This window comes from Jaculus jaculus, chromosome 17, assembly GCF_020740685.1.
Source record: "Jaculus jaculus isolate mJacJac1 chromosome 17, mJacJac1.mat.Y.cur, whole genome shotgun sequence".
Classification (NCBI taxonomy): domain Eukaryota; kingdom Metazoa; phylum Chordata; class Mammalia; order Rodentia; family Dipodidae; genus Jaculus; species Jaculus jaculus.
In genome coordinates this window covers 7,931,287-7,947,781 of record NC_059118.1, presented here as the reverse complement: position 1 = coordinate 7,947,781, position 16,495 = coordinate 7,931,287, and the positions used below count along the sequence as shown (strand labels likewise).

At 43.7% G+C, this 16,495-nt stretch overlaps 1 protein-coding gene across 1 annotated transcript in view; it reads right to left on the bottom strand.

The window, feature by feature from the left end:
• The window catches only part of Rbms3 (RNA binding motif single stranded interacting protein 3), a 1,479,068-nt gene that overhangs the window by 1,156,752 nt on the left and 305,821 nt on the right, over positions 1–16,495 (bottom strand). The window lies entirely within an intron of this gene.

The window sequence follows — 16,495 nt, the reverse complement described above, 5'->3', positions numbered from 1 at the left end:
CTGTCTGAAATTATCTTGTCCACGTATCTATTCTATGCTGTACATCCTTTACACTCGACTGTATATAACAGAACAGGTGTCTTGTTGTTGTTAGTGCCTTTCTTCGTTTAACCATCACTTTTACAGCCATGTACATAGAATTGCCTCCGTATATAAGATAGATGGATGAATGAATAACTCAATTCTTACCTTCAGAGACTTTACAGCCCAATGAAGGAGGTAACACCAACGAAGCCTATCACATGGAAGAGTATAAAACTGCTATAATAGAAGTGTTAGTAAGCATTAGGGGGCAAATGTGAATGGAAACATTAAGACTGAAAGATTCTGAAAAGACTGTGGCCAAATGGCTTTTACTAAGCCATTTTAAATGTGCAGGTAAGGAGGTAGAAATCAGATGCTCAAGGCCACTGCATATACAGATGTTGTGCTTTAAATGTTAAATGCTTCCTGTAGACTCATGTGTTTGAACACGTGGTGGCCAGGTGGCCAGTGCTATTTGGAAAGGTGGTGAAACTTGTAGAAGGTGAAGCCTGATGAAGGAAATAGGTCACGAGGGAATGAGCCTCGAAGTTCAATAGCTTCGCCTGGCTTCCTGTTAATTCTGCCTCTTCCTGGGTGTGGATTCAATGCAACCACTGGCTGCTGCTGCCACGCCTTCCCCACCATGATGAAGTGTAACACCCAGAACTGTAAGCTGAAATAAATATTTCCTTCCTTAAGGAAACAAGCAAAGTAACTAATAAGGCAACATACATATGGGCACAATTCAGAGACTTTAAAACAATGCATGGGTATATGACTATACGTGTCCAGACAAATGGTAATATGTACATCAGGACAAGTTTTCAACTTGTGGAGGTGAAATACCGTATTGATCATATCAATTACAGAAATATGTTCTATGGGGGAAGCCATGGTATTAGATGTGGTGTTGAAGTTAATTAAGTTCAGTGCCCAGGCTTTGTCTCTGGATTTCCTAGATCAGAGAGATGTCGTGAGGGCATAAAAAGACTCTTCGCCAACAGATACTGTTTCCAATTACAGAACGCAGCAACCCATTTCCAAGATAGCCTCCAATAACCCTTGGTTTCTTGCAGTCACACCACTGCACCAAGTCTGGCCAAGAGAACGCAGTAGAAATGACATAGAAAAGACAACCATGCTGTGGCAGTTATCTTCTCAGTGCCAGGACAAAACCCTTAACCAGAAGCAGCTAGTGGAAGGAAACCGTGTATTTCTAGCTTACAACTCAAGGGGAAGACTCATGACGGTGAGGGAAATCATGGCAGAAGCCGACATGTGGGCATCGCATCTTCCGTCAACAGGGAGGAGGGAGAGAGCAAGAACTGAGTGTGGCAAGTGGGGCCGGGCTATAACACCCTGTGGTGGTTTGACTCAGGTGTCCCCATAAACCTGGATGTTCTGAATGCGAGGTTGCCAGCTGATGAAGTTTTGGGAATTAACACCTCTTGGAGGCGTTGTATTGTTGGGGGGTGAGCTTATGGGTATTATAGCCAGTGTCCCCTAGCCAGTGTTTGGCACACTGTCCTGTTCCTATTGTCTACCTGGGGGTGGCCAGGGGGTGATTTCCACCCTCTGCTCATGCCACTGTTTTCCTCTGCCATTGGGGAGATTCCCCTTGAGCCTGTAAGCCTAAATAAACCTCTTTTATTTTCCCACAAGCTGCTCTTGGCTGGCGATTTCTACCAGCAATGTGAGCCTGACTGCAACATGCCCAAAGCCAGCTCCTACTGAGACACTTCTTTTAGCAAGACTCCTACCCCCAAAGGCTCCACCAGCTGGGGATGAAATATGAGGCTTGATCACAACCCTATGAGACTATGGCATTCAAGCTACCACACACACACTCTGGAAAAACTTACATCATGAGCCTCAAACAGCTATGGAAGTACATTTGAAAGGTGATCAAGAAGCTGGACGTTCTGGCTCACGCCTTTAATCCCAGCACTTGGGAGGCAGAGGTAGGAGGATCGCCAAGAGTTTGAGGCCACCCTGAGACTCCATAGTGAAATCCAGGTCAGTCTGGGCTAGAGTGAGACCCTCTCTCGAAAAAAAGAAAAAAAAAGGAAAGGTTATCAACAGGATTCTTCAGCCAAGTCAAGACTGTGTCCTATAGACTATTGACTTGTCAGCAACTTTAGTAGAGACCCTATCCCGATCTACCCAATCCTACCTGCTTGCGTATTTCCCATCCTCAGAAACTGGGTAAGATAATCAATGTCATGTGCAGCCAAATGTAGGAGGAATTTGTTATATAAAGTACTTGATATTTAAAGTAGCCTCAAGTAGCTGTGAAACCAATCACTTCTTACCATGACACAAGTAAACCTCTGTAGAAAGAGAACAGTACCTTGGGAATTGTACCTGAGGGGGGAAGAAAACATGATTCGTCTGGATCATAGGAAGACAAGAATTTTAGGATTGTTTTTTTCTGCCTTTGGGTCCTTTTTCTTAAAAAATTAAGTCCTTGGATTTTCACATTGTTATTTAATATGTCTTAGTAGTCACTCGCTTCAAGGAGACAGAGAACCGTTAAGTCCCGGAAGACATGAGCACCAGGTCACCTCCAGCTCCTTCCTGCAATCCAACTAGAAACAGCAAATAGGATGCCTGGTAAATAAATGATAAGCTTTCTCTTGTCACACAGCTTTCTCTCTAACTCAGCCTGACCGGGCTGCATCTCACAGACGTGCATTTACTCGCCTCAGCTGCTGGGCTCAATCTGCCACTCATTCTGAGTCTCAGCGAAGCATCAGTCCTCATTCCACACTGCACACACAGGACACGGAAGGGACTTATGGTGAGAGACACACAGTCCCATAAGAGACGCTTAAGCTGGCTTGGGGGTCCTCTGATAACTCTGTGCTCCAGAAATGACCCACAGAATGAAAAATGAGAAACGCTACATCTTCCTAATGCTCAAGCCTAGGGGTTAAAAAAAATATATATATGGGCTGGAGAAATGGCTTAGTGTTTAAGGTGCTTGCCAGTGAAGCCTAATAACTTATGTTTGAATCTCCAGATCCCACGTAAGTCAGATACACAGTGATGCAAGCATGCAATGCTGCACATGCGGACAAGGGGAACACACTTCTAGAATTCATTTGCAGTGGCTGAACAACCTGGCATGCCCATTCTCTCTCTCTCTCTCTCTCTCTCTCTCTCTCTCTCTCTCTCTCTCTCTCCCTCCCTCTTTCTCTCTCTCTCTCTCTCTATCTTTCTCAAGTAAATAAAAAATATTATGAGACCTACAAAGTAATTGTTTTAGACTTTGTTGACCACACAATCTCCCTCACTAGCCTTCAAATGTTGCTTCACCATGCTTAATTAAACAAGTGGGTATGACTGCACTCTAATAAATCTTGTTTGGAAAACCAGTCATGGGTCAGATTTGGTCTACAGGTAATTCTGTCTTTCTCTCGACCTAAAAGGTCGCAGTACTGGGAAAGCAGGTAGGTCCACCCAGAACACACTACTCTAACCTTTCTCCAGAGAATCACTGGGCATGTACACATATAAAAGGCACCAAGAATTTCTTCCAAGACGACTCATCCCTGATTCAGTTTGTTCAACCCAATATCCCATATTATTCATCCAGAGAACATTTTTACAAAGTTGGGTGTGGTGGCTCATGTTTACAATCATAGCATTCAGGAGGGAGGCTGACAGAATAGGAGTGTCATGACCTAGAGGGCAAGCTGGACCTTGGCATGAGTCCTAGATCAGCCTGGACTAGAGTGAGACTCTTCAAATATTAAAAAAAAAAAGACACTCAAAACACTTATCTATCATCTATCTATCTATTTATCTACCTATCATCTATCATTTATCTCTCTCTCTCGACTCATGTATATATTGAATATCTGCTAATGTATCAAAAATTTACTTTGCCTTTAAACCTATCTAAAAAATGAATATAGCACTCTTAAATTGCAATGGGTATCAGCTCAACTGAACACTTTGGCCCTAAATCCTCAAAGAACTGGCTTAGAATGTCCAGTGCCAGTGAACACTTGAAATGATACATTAACTTTAACACACATGATATTCACAAAGGTAGAAAACTTCAGAAACGCTGGATTTGGGGCTGTGTTGTTGGTTGGTTTGTCGAAGTCTGATTCTCTGCTTGCTACCTGTCTCCAGGTCCTGTCCTCCAGAAACCCCTCCGCCCCATCCCAGAAGTGACTGCAAAGTGAAACTCATAATATGAAACCCATCATAGTAGGAAGTAATGGAAAGGGCCATTAGCTCCAGCAAATGGCATGATATTCCTAGAAAATTGAGAAATTAAAACTCAAAAGTGTCTTCATTATCTGAGGTCACAGATTGAATATTTCTTGGCAAAGCATATTTGGAAACTTTAAAAGACACATAGTGGGGTCAGGCATTGCCAGTGTTCTAAACAAACAAAATGTTGGCTTTCCGCATTAGGGGAGTTTCCATGATCATTCTAAATCCTGTCAAGTTGACAACCAGAGATTAGCCATCACACAGACCAATCCTGATACAACGTGGACAGAGTCTACAACAGGGGACCCAACCTCAGCAGACAAGTATTGGAAGTCACAAGGGACTGCCTGCCCTGTAAAGTACATGGCAACTAAATCTAGGAAGCATTTCTTTTCTCCCTATTCTAAGCTAATTACACGACAGTGATGAAGCCATTTCTGCTCAAATATAAACTGGGATTGTTGAAGTAAAGCCAAGTCTTGTGTTTAAATAGGAGTCACTATTCATAGACTATTTTATTTTTCTTAGTAATGACCCATTCGGGGAACAACAGAAAGGTAGAAAGACCTGCCACCAGCTAATAGAACTCAGCAAAGCCCAGTTTGCTGGGTGGCCCCAGCCCTCATCACTTCTTCTCAATGCCACCAGAGCCCTGAGGACAGTCAGACTTCCATGGATGGTCCCACTGAGACAACCCCAGAAACTACAGCACTTTTCCAAATTCAAGTTTTTTGTCTAAGCTTCAAAGAACAGTGTCCTTTGCAGAATTCGAACAGTGATTGAATCAACCTCCCATTAACATAAAGATACCCCCTTCCACTCTGTAGCTCTCAAACACACAACGCGGAGACATGAAGCACCTTGCGAGGATCTGCCCTATAAGATAAGAGATGTCCAGTCACACCATTGGCATCTGCACAGCCCTCACCTGCCATCTTGGCATTCCCTGCCATCTCTCCTTGCATCAAAAAGGTAATCGAATGCTGAGGAGATGCCTCAGTCTTTAAAGACCCTTGTTCGCAAAGCCTGCTATCCCTGGTTCAATTCCCCCAGTGACTCGCATAAACCCAGACAGGCATTAGCCATGGGCTAACTGAACAGGATGTCAGCCAAAATACTTTCATGACTTTTCTCGAAAATATTTACATAGGTGAATATCATTATTTTTGTAAGATATTTTATTTATCTATTTAAGAGAGAGAGAAAGAGAGGTGACGCTATGGCCTACAGCCACTACAAAGGAACTCCAGACACATATGCCACTTTGTGCATCTGGGTTTGTGTAGGAACTGGAGAATCAATTCCTGAGTTTCAAGCTTTGTAAACAAGCATCTCTAACTGCTTAACAATCTTTCTATCCCCTATAATTCTTAAAATAAATAACAACTCTCTGCAGTTTAAAACTTCATGTAAAAATAAATAAGCGCCGGGCATGGTGGTGCACGCCTTTAATCCCAGCATTCGGGAGGCAGAGGTAGGAGGATTGCTGTGAGTTTGAGGCCACCCTGAGACTACAGAGTGAATTCCAGGTCAGCCTGGACCACAGTGAGACTCTACCTCAAAAAAACCAATAAAATAAAATAAAAATAAATAAATAAGCAACCACCTTTAGTTAAACCTATAATCCTAACATTAGGGAGGAAGTAAGTGGATGGCCATGAATTCAAGGCCAGCCTGGCCCGGCCACATGGTGAGTTTGGAACAACCTGTGGTACAGTGAAAGCCTGTCGGAAGGAAGCAAAAAAGGAAGAAAGGAAGGAAGGAAAGAAGGGAAGGGAAAAGAGGAAGAAAGATTAAACAGAGGAAAGAGGGGCAGGGAGAGAAGTGAGGAAAGGAAGAAAGAAAAGCAAAAGAAAAGGAGAGAAGGGAGAGAGAAATAAGGAAATAAGAAATAAAGAAAGAGGGAAGGAAAGGAAAGAAAGAAAAAGAAAGGGAGAGAGAGAAAGAAAAAAGAATAAAGAAGAGAGAGAAAGAAGGAATGAGGAAGAAAGAAGGGAAGAAGGGAGAGGAGAAAAAGGAGAGGCAAAGAAAGTGAAGGAGAGAGGAAGAGAAAAAAGAAAAATAAAGAAGCAAGAGCATATTATTGAAACACTTATGTATACATTGCAGACAAAATTATTTCTTCCAAACATAGACTTCTATTTAAAATACTTTTATTGCCATCTCCATGATTTGATTTGAAAGTTTGAACAACAACAACAAAAAAAAAAAAAAACAATGAAGAAATGAGGAACAAAATTAAAGCTAAGTTTAAAAGAACAAGCTATCAGGCGTATGCGTGAGAGAGACAGAGAGAGAGAAAAGAAACATTTGCAAACACCATACACATGAAAGGATGACTGACCGATGGCAATGTACACTTAAATGGAACAATATTCAAGACATTGTGGAAAGGCCGCCCTCTTCAGACACACTACTTATTTTAATTTTTACGTTGCTTTAGATTTTTCCATATGGATGTTTCCATGTAGGGGAAATGGGGTTTGGAGGAAAGTGTTTCTAAGTCAGAGCTTTACCGGAATAAGTAAATGTCAGACGAGCGCATGGAGAAGATGTTGCTAAGTGTCCCTGCCTTCCTGAAGAGCATCTCTTGTAAGTATGCAGCTCTTGAAGCAGCTAGGCGCGCTGGCGAATCCTGAGTGGTGATTAATTAATGGAGCTGTCTGGGGCTGAAATGTTTACCTCAGCCGTCACACACCTAAGTACATGAAGAACCACCATCCGAATCCACAATAATTGGTTCTTGTGTCATTAGAATTTTTAATAGCCACGACGAACTCTACCCTTATCCCACACAAAACTCCCGTCATTCTAAACACCCCGGAATGACAATTAAGAGAGTCCTGTCATAAAGAGAAGGGGCTGTGCATCCTGGAGGCCTTTGGAAGGTACTAATTCTGCCATCAACAGAGCCTCCTTAAAACACTCTTCAGACAGGTTGTGGGGACAATGTGGTTGAAAACTTCATTTGACAACTTGAAACCTCTACATTTCCTTATGTGAGCTTTTCTCAAAACTTTTTTTTTTCAATTGTCAAATGGAAAGTATGGGTCCAACATAATGCCATGATTCCAAGACTCGCACTCAAATTCCATTTTCAGACTGGAGAGATGACTCAGTGGTTAAAGACACTTGCTTACAAAGTCTTACAATTCCCCAGTACCTATGTAAAGCCAGATGCACAAACTGACACATGTCTGGAGTTTGTTTGCTGTGGTAGGTGGCCCTGATACATTCATTCTCTCTCTCTCTTCCCCCTTGCCAATAAATAAGTAATATTTTAAATATTTTATTTATTTACTTACTTATTGGAGAGAAAGAGCCAGATAGAGAGAGTGGGCACACCAGGGCTTCTAGCCACTGCAAACTAACTCCAGACACATGCACCACCTTGTAATTCTGGCTTGCGTGGGTCCTGGGGAATTGAACCTGCATCATTAGACTTTGCAGGCAAGCATCTTAATTGTTAAGCCATCTCTCCAGCCCAGTAACTATATTTTTTTTTAATGTCCAACTTCACCTCTTTCTAGTCAGTCCAAAACAAACTAGCACAAAACAAAAATGAAGCCAACATGTCAGAAAATCCATCCCCACACTGTATGGCATCTTCCTCGGGAAGAACAAGACTCCCACTTTGCAAGAGAAAGCTTGCCAGCTACTGGGTTAAGCAGAGGTCACTGGGTAGGGAAGTGCAAGACATGACTTTTGAGAAATAGTTGTTTATGGAACCAAAGGTAAGTGTCTGGGAAAATGGTGCATGTGGCCATGATAACTGTCTATCTACATGTGACCTGACATATGCAATTGGTGCATGCAGTTTTTCAGACAAACACAGTCACAGAACTGAGACGCTTGGTATCTGAGCAGACTGAGCGCAGAGGAGAGGTGTGCCCATGTTCTTCCCCTCTGGCTTCCAATATTCAGTTTCATGCATAATTGATCATCATTTTTATGATGGCTAAAATAGGAGTAAATAAATGATGAGAATTTAAAATACCACCCACTCACCAAAAAGGCAGCTTTTCTATGAATGGACATGAAACAATTGTCATGCTGGAAGGCAGATTTTTTTTTCTTTTATTAAACAATATATTGGGCTGCAGAAATGGCTTAGTGACCCCTAAGGACCCAGTACCCATGTATAAGCCATATGCATGGGGTGGCACATGTGTCTGGAGTTTGTTTGCAGTGGCTGGAGGCCCTGGCATGCCTTCTGCCGCCCCCCCTCCCTTTGTCTTTCAAATAAATAAATCAAACTAAAATATTTTTAAAATATTATTTATGGGCTGGAGAGATGGCTTAGCGGTTAAGCACTTGCCTGTGAAGCCTCAGGACCCCCGTTCGAGGCTCCGTTCCCCAGGACCCACGTTAGCCAGATGCACAAGGGGGCGCACGCATCTGGAGTTCGTTTGCAGTGGCTGGAGGCCCTGGCGTGCCCATTCTCTCTCTATCTGCCTCTTTCTCTCTCTCTCTCTCTCTGTCCCTCTTAAATAAATAAAAATAAACAAAAAATTTTTAAATATTATTTATGCGAGAAACAGAGAGAGGGAGAGACAGGGAATGGTCATGCTAGAGCCTTTGCTGTTGTAAATGAACTCCAGATGGGTGTGCTATTTTGTGCATCTGGCTTTACATGGGTACTGGGGAATTGAACCTGGATTGACAGACTTTATAAGAAAGTACCTTTAGCCACTGAGCCATTTCTAGCCCCTAAAAGGCAGTTCTAACACACTAGTGATTTTTATGGCATTTTGTGTTCTCAAATTACCCAGGTCCAAAAATAAAATTGGTAAAGAAACAGATTTCAAACGTGGCGAGGCTTTATACTCATTCATATTTCTGTTTTGTTTTGAGGCAAGGTCTCACTTCAGACAATGCTGATGTGGAACTCACTCTGTAGCCGAATCTGGCCTCCTACCTCAGTGACCACCTACTTCAGTGTCCCAAGTGCTGGGATTAAGGTGTAAACCACCATTTCCAGCCCATCACACATAACTTAACTTTATAGTGCTTGGCCAGAGAAGTCAGATAGACCAAAAGGCTGAGATCAAACAGGGCCAGTAAAAGGCTTTGGTGAGGATATTCCTGATGGACACAGCAATAGGAACTCTGGACTCTCTAATAAGTCCTAGAGGTCAAGAAGTCAGTCACATGTGCCACAACTTCTGGGATTTCAAGTACATACAAAATTAAAATTCTTTAAAAATTATACTTTGAGGGCTGGAGAGATGGCTTAGCGGTTAAGCGCTTGCCTGTGAAGCCTAAGGACCCCGGTTCGAGGCTCGGTTCCCCAGGTCCCACGTTAGCCAGATGCACAAGGGGGCGCACGCGTCTGGAGTTCGTTTGCAGAGGCTGGAAGCCCTGGCGCGCCCATTCTCTCTCTCTCCCTCTATCTGTCTTTCTCTCTGTGTCTGTCGCTCTCAAATAAATAAATTAAAAAAAATTTAAAAACTATACTTTGAACACATATCCAAATATAAATGCTAAAAGTTAACATATACAAAATCCTATAATTCAAATATATGATATAACCATATAATATTGGTCATAGATGTGTCTATTGGGGTCATATATGTTTATACCTTATATCATATTCCTATATCATAAGCATGAAAAAATACTAGTATATACTATATATAAGCATACATAATGTAAAATGTATTATGTATAAAAAATAACATATTTTATATATAGTGTACACATATTATACATTATAGTCTATTGCTATAAAAGTAGAAACACAAAACTAGATGCTGAACTTAATTTGAAATTGTTGGGGTTCCCCCCAAGAGGCTATCTTGCAACCACTCTATCACTGAAGCAAGGTTCCCGGCCTGAGGGCTTCATGGCATACAATTTCCTTCTTTGATTAAGGACATTAAAATTAAGCCCCATCCACAAGCGGTGACGCCACTCCACCTGCTCTTCTCCACAGAGCACCCCAATCCTTCCTCCTGCGGAGAGCAGCACACCTCTCTCCTGAATTCAGGAACCCCAGGCTGTTTGACATTGGAGACCCATCACTCATTTCTCATCAACGCAGGCTATCGTGGCCTTATTCTGCTTACTGCCTTCAAATACAATATTGTGGCTTAATTTCTGTTGTAATCTGTGGCTGAGTTAGTGACTAACACTAGAATAGGCCTGCCCATGCACAGGTGGCCATGGCGAGCCCTTGGCTTTTCTACCCCTGCAGGACTTCTGTTAGTAAATGTGTAAGAGGCAGCAGATGATGGCCAAACCACCGGCATAGTCATCGCAAAAGGCTCTTACACCCCCTCATTCCCTCACAGGCACATGCAAGGATGCAGCCAGTCATGTCTCCTCACAGAACAGCCATGAGCAGTTACTTTTACCATGGCTCAGTTACATGCTAAGGGGAAAAATCCATGCACAGAGCTCAAGAAAGACATAGCCACTTGCCCCCATGAACAAAAGACGTCTCACAGGGCTGGACAGATTTCTTAGTGGTCAGGGCACTTGCCTGTGAAGCCTAAGGACCCATGTTTGACTTTCCAGATCCCACGTAAGCCAGATACACAAAGGTGAGGCAAGCGCAACATCCCACATGCCCTCCAGGTGGTGAAAGCATCTGGAGTTCAATTGCAGTCGCTGAGGCCCTGGTGTGCCGGTTCTCTCTCTCTCACTCTAAACAAAAACTGTGCCTAATAATCAACATTATGTGGGACTTATATGGCAAGTTTCACGCATGGGTTTGCCTTCATTCATAATCAATTACAAGACTATGAGAGAGAGAAAAAAATAAACAGATGTTCAACAGGCCCTTCCCCGTAGACTCAGTCATAGAGTTCTGGGCTCTGTTAGTGGGTGGGCATGAGGCACGCAAGCACAGAGAATGGTTCTGCCACCGGGGACACTGCTTGGCTTGAGCAGTAAGCAGACCCTCTCTTACATAATGCCCCTTGCAACCTGCTGGGAATCCGGGACCCCCACTTACATCCAGCTGCACGTATACCCCACTCCACACAACAAACTAGTTTTCTCCTTCCTTTAAAGACAATTATTCAGTATCGATAAGTACTCAAATATGTTCTTAGGTGGATTTAGGATCAGACTAGCAAGGGTTCATCTGGCATGCACTGATTTGGGGTGCATGTACAGTAAGGCCACATGTGTCCTCTGTGTGACCTTTTACAAAGAAACCCTTACTTACCACCTTAGGTCTGTGTGTAACTGAGTGTGCATATGATTAAAGCCAGATACATCACAGGAAGGGGCATGAACAGTAGAGAAAACGAGATTTAACACAAATGTGACAATCTAACCAAAGGACCACCCAGCCCACTCTCTAGCAACCCACCCATGAACCCCTAAACATTCTATAAAGAGAAGCCGTGAAGCATTTCCTTGAGTTCAATCCTCTCCAGTTGCTTGCTGCCCTTTTGGTAATGTATTCAAGGATTTACTGTCGATTTGCTATAAAGGGTCTTTTATGCAAAACTATTTATGTGCAACTTTTTTAAAATTCTTGGTATATATGTAAGTAGAATAACAGATTAAAGGGGGTGAAAAAGCCTAAGTGAGGTCAGGGGAAGAGATTGAGTAAAGGAAAGGTGGAGGGAGGGCTAATCAAAATATAAGAGGATATAAACAAATCACATGGAAACCCACTTTTTTGGACAATAGAACACTCATAACAGATAGATTGCTACTAGAAAATTTTCAGTGCCAAGGGATGAGATACCTTCCAGAGAGTTATTGGCCAGGGAGGTCCCTGATGCCACCAAAATATTACAGGCCACTGCCAAGGCCCTTGGTTTCCCACTAGGAATAGATAGTAAGATGCTATTGCTGAAGACTCCACATACTTTGGCTACAAGCTCACCCGGAAAGAATGTAAGATCCAAAGGAAGGGTAGGACTCCTTACAACGTGCTCCCCCAGACACAAAATGGCCTGGATATCCATGACCTCACAGTGCCTGACACTACCTACACAAGACCATCATAAGAGGAGGAAAAGATCATGACATCAAAATAAAAGAGAGACTGATTGAAAGGGGGAGGGGATATGATGGACAGTGGAGTTTCAAAGAGGAAAGTGGGGAAAGTGAGGGAATTACCACAGGAAATTGTTTACAACCATTGAAGTTGTCAATATTTTTTAAAATTAACCTATATGTAAATATTGGGGAAATTTACATTATAATCCAAAACAACAAAATGTGGAGGTCTGGCAGCATACAGCCCAGGTTTGCACATGATAAAAGTCCATTCTAGGGCTGGAGAGATGGCTTAGCAGTTAAGGCACTTGCCTGAGAAGCCTAAGGACCCAGGTTTGATTCCCCAGTACCCATGTAAACCAGATACATGAGGTGGTGCATGTGTCTGGAGTTGGTTTGAAGTGGCTAGAGGCCCTGGTGTGCACTCTCTCCCTGTCTCTGTCTCTGTCTTTCTCTTTCTCTTCCTGTCTCTCAAATAAATAGATTTATTTTTTAACTCAATTCTAGGGGCTGGGGAAATGGCTGAGTAAGAGCGCTTGGCTGCACAAGCAAAAGGACCCGAGTTTGATCCCCAGTACCCACCTAAAAAGCTGAGCAAGGCTACACATTCCTCTACACCCAGAGCTGAGGGGGCAGATAGAAAGAGATCACTGGGGCTCCCTGGTCAGCCAGCCTTAACTAAAAACAGGAAGCTCCAGGTTCAATGAGTGACTCCATCTCAAGGGAACAAGAAGCCAAGGAGCAATAGAGGAAGACACGATGTCTTCCTTGGGCCTTCGCCTCCTTGCCATGGTTACAATGCATCTGAATATCCATGTGCATAACACACACACACACACACACACACACACACACACACACACACACACTGACATAAATCTGGTGTAGGCAGAGGAATGGAGGAGACCGTGGTGGTTGCCAAAAGAGCCAAGCCATAGGTCGTATATGATGAGTGTGTTAGGCAAGGTTCTCTAGAACAACAGAACCTGCAGCGAATGCGCGTGTGTAATAAGAAGGAGCTGTTTGAGTGGCATGCATGATTACATGGTGGGCAGCCCGACAGTGGCTGCATGCTGGGGAGCCAGAGGACCTGGCAGCCTCAGAGCAAGGGAAACCACAGACGTAGCCTCAGTCCCAGGCCAACGCCTGAAAGCTTCCTGAAGAGCCTGGTGTGAACAGGATGCCGTTAGAACCATGGCCCACAGGCCACAACAAGAGCAGGAGACACACACGTTGGAGCGTGTGCAAGACGGCTGACTTCATTCCTCCTCCATCTTGTTTCATTCATCTGCTCCTCCGTCATCTTTGCTCAAGGCAAATGTTTTCCCCTCGCCTGCTGGACCAGCTGTCTGCAAAACAGCGCCCACATGCATGTTTTATCAGTACCTTGTGTGTTTCTCAAACTGATCCCGCTGACAATCAAGATAAACCATCAAAATGTTTATGGAAATGACCATGTTCTGACATCCGTACTCAACAGAATCTTCTGTTTAAATTACTGAACAATTGTGTGTGGGGGCATAGGGGTGTGGGGTGTGGTGGGGGCAGTGTCTCCAGGCCAATGTGGATTTGTAGGGTAAGGGATAAAGCAGCCCACACTGTAAGATCCACAACCACCAAGCAGCCCAGAAGCTGCAAACTCTGTCGTCACTTGAATTTAGTGTAAAATTCTGTCGTGTTAAACCATGAAATGTCAGAGTTTAAATTCTGTACATAAATGGTAAAAAAAAAAAAAAAAAAAAAAAAAAAAAAACAATAAAAATAAATGAAAAAAAATAAAAAAGGAAAAAGAAAAAGGAAGCTAGAGACTTGGGTCTGGGGAGATGGTTAAGCACTTAAAGGCACTTGCAAAACCTAATGGTCTGGGCTCAGCTCCCCAGTGCCTGCATAAAGAGAAATGCACAAAGTGATGTGTGTGTCTGGAGTTTGTTTGCAGCAGCAGGGGCCCTGGCATGTCCTCTCTCTATCTCTCAAGTAAATAAACAGATATATAAATAGTAAAAGAAAGGAATCCTTGTCTCAAGCCAAGTGGGAGGAGGACAAACACCCTTAGGTTGTCCTCAGATTGCCACATGTGTACCATAGCACACACATGCCACATACACACACACACACATGATACACATCCACATGCACATAGGTTCATACACGCATACTAAAAAGTAAAATAAACAGGACACCTATAAGACAAGTTACTGCATTGTACTATCCCCCTGGGACACAGGACAAGAAGGTACAGACTTGAGCCCCCTTGTTAGGAAAAGCTGTACCTTTAGCTATTCAAGGACCAGAGAGGCAACATGCAGGACACTCGCCTGTGCCCTGGCCGCGGAGTCGCGGCGGCCTCTCAGCTGAGCTCGCGGAAGTGCCAGGTGCTCTGAGCACTTACATGGCCCAGGAGTCTCCACTCATCATCAACTGTTCGCATCTTGATTGGGGATTGTTCGCTGGCTTCGGGGAAAGCTCTGCCTTTTAAAACAGTCCATGTTCTCTCTCTCTCTCTCTTTATGGATTAGTGGTCCCTGCAGCATCCAGCCAAGTGTGTTACCGACCGAACGAGGCCAAGGATCCAGCTGGCAAAATCCTGCTTGAGCATAATTTGTAAATCGCCTAGTCAACAGAATGCCACTCTTCTGGTTAAATTACTGAACAATTAGAGCTCCAGTGCATGTGGGGTGGGGTGGGGCGGGGGGGGGTGTCTCTAGGCTGAGTTTGGTCTGTCAGGAGTGGTGGTGGTGGCTCTGCTGCCATTGGGCAGATACAGAAGTGGATGGAAAGCAGAGTTTCAGGGCAACACCATTTACGTACAGAATTTAAACTCTGACATTTCATGGTTTAGCACCACAGCAGATTTTCTCATAATTCATCCCCCTGTTAAGACCACACACACACACACACACACACACACACACACACACACACACACTGAGTCAGCCTTGTCTTCTAGTGTTCCCAACTCCTCATAGCCTGAAGGTGGAAATAATGAGCCTGCAGAAGAGAATGGCAGGTTATCTGGGAGACACTGACCCCAGTGACTCCCTTAGAATGGTTCCAACTGAAAAGTCACCCTGCATCCATGAGAAAACGAGGGCCCGCCCAGGAAATGGAGGCCCTGAGATGTTCCACTTGCACGTGAAACTGGATCCTTCCCCAGAACCGAGGACAAGGTGCACCCACATTCCCGCCTCCCACAGCAGCCAGGCTCCCCTAGTTTTTTGCTACTTGACTGCAACAGAACAAGAGTCTGGCCAGCAGAGTGCCTCCTGCCCCCTCTGCTTTCACCGAAACCCACGCTCTCTTTGCGTGGTCCTTATTCAATCACAAGACAGCCTGTGAAATGAGAATTAACATCCTCACACTTCTATTGATGAAGAAACCATCTCCACAGGCCTACGGTGACAGAGAACGCATCACTGGGGACAGAGTCCATCAGGAAAAATAATCAGAAAGGAAGACAAAGGGGGTCTTTGGGGTGATGAACATCCTGACTAGAATGATGGGTTACTTGGATACACACACTGCAAGCTACAAACATCTGAAAGTTACACTTCGTTGTGCAAAGGTATGCTAAACTAAACTTGTTTTATAAAATCCAGATAATAATTCTGTTTTTCATTGTCAATCTTCCACTAACCTTAGACTATAAGAGTGTATAGACACTTTCAATTCTCTCTAAATTATTCATGGCTATCCCATGTAACCGGCACTGACTTCACTCTCCATTGGAGAATCTGCTCCTTTTATTTCCAGATGAGAACTGGACCTGAGGAGAGAAATGACCCAGCGCTCTCCACCCCGGCCCCAGCTGAAACCACAGAGGAATTGGAGAGACAAGCAAGAGGGCTGCTCTCTCAGGGAATGTGATACCAGCACAAGAGCAATGGATAAAGACACTGAGGACACTCAACACTCACAAATGAGAGATCTAGAGGCCCCTAAGTGCCCATCACTGAAGTAGACTTAAAATGCTCCCAGCACGGCTCAATTTTGCAGAAGAGGGGGCGGAAAGATTGTTAGAGCCACAGTTTGGACATTTTCCACAGAGACATTGCCTCTCCCTACGCCCCATAATGCATGACCCACAATCCCCATGGGTGGACCTGCATCCTCAATGAGGATGGCAGCTTCAGAAAAGGGGCAGAGAGGAGGGAAACGAAGGTACCAACATGTGATGTTTACATACAAAATATGTCCATATCTAATAATAAAAATAAATACTTTTTTAAAATCTCCTTTAAAAAACAGATGTTAAATGAGCCTGTTGTCTATAAACCCAGTT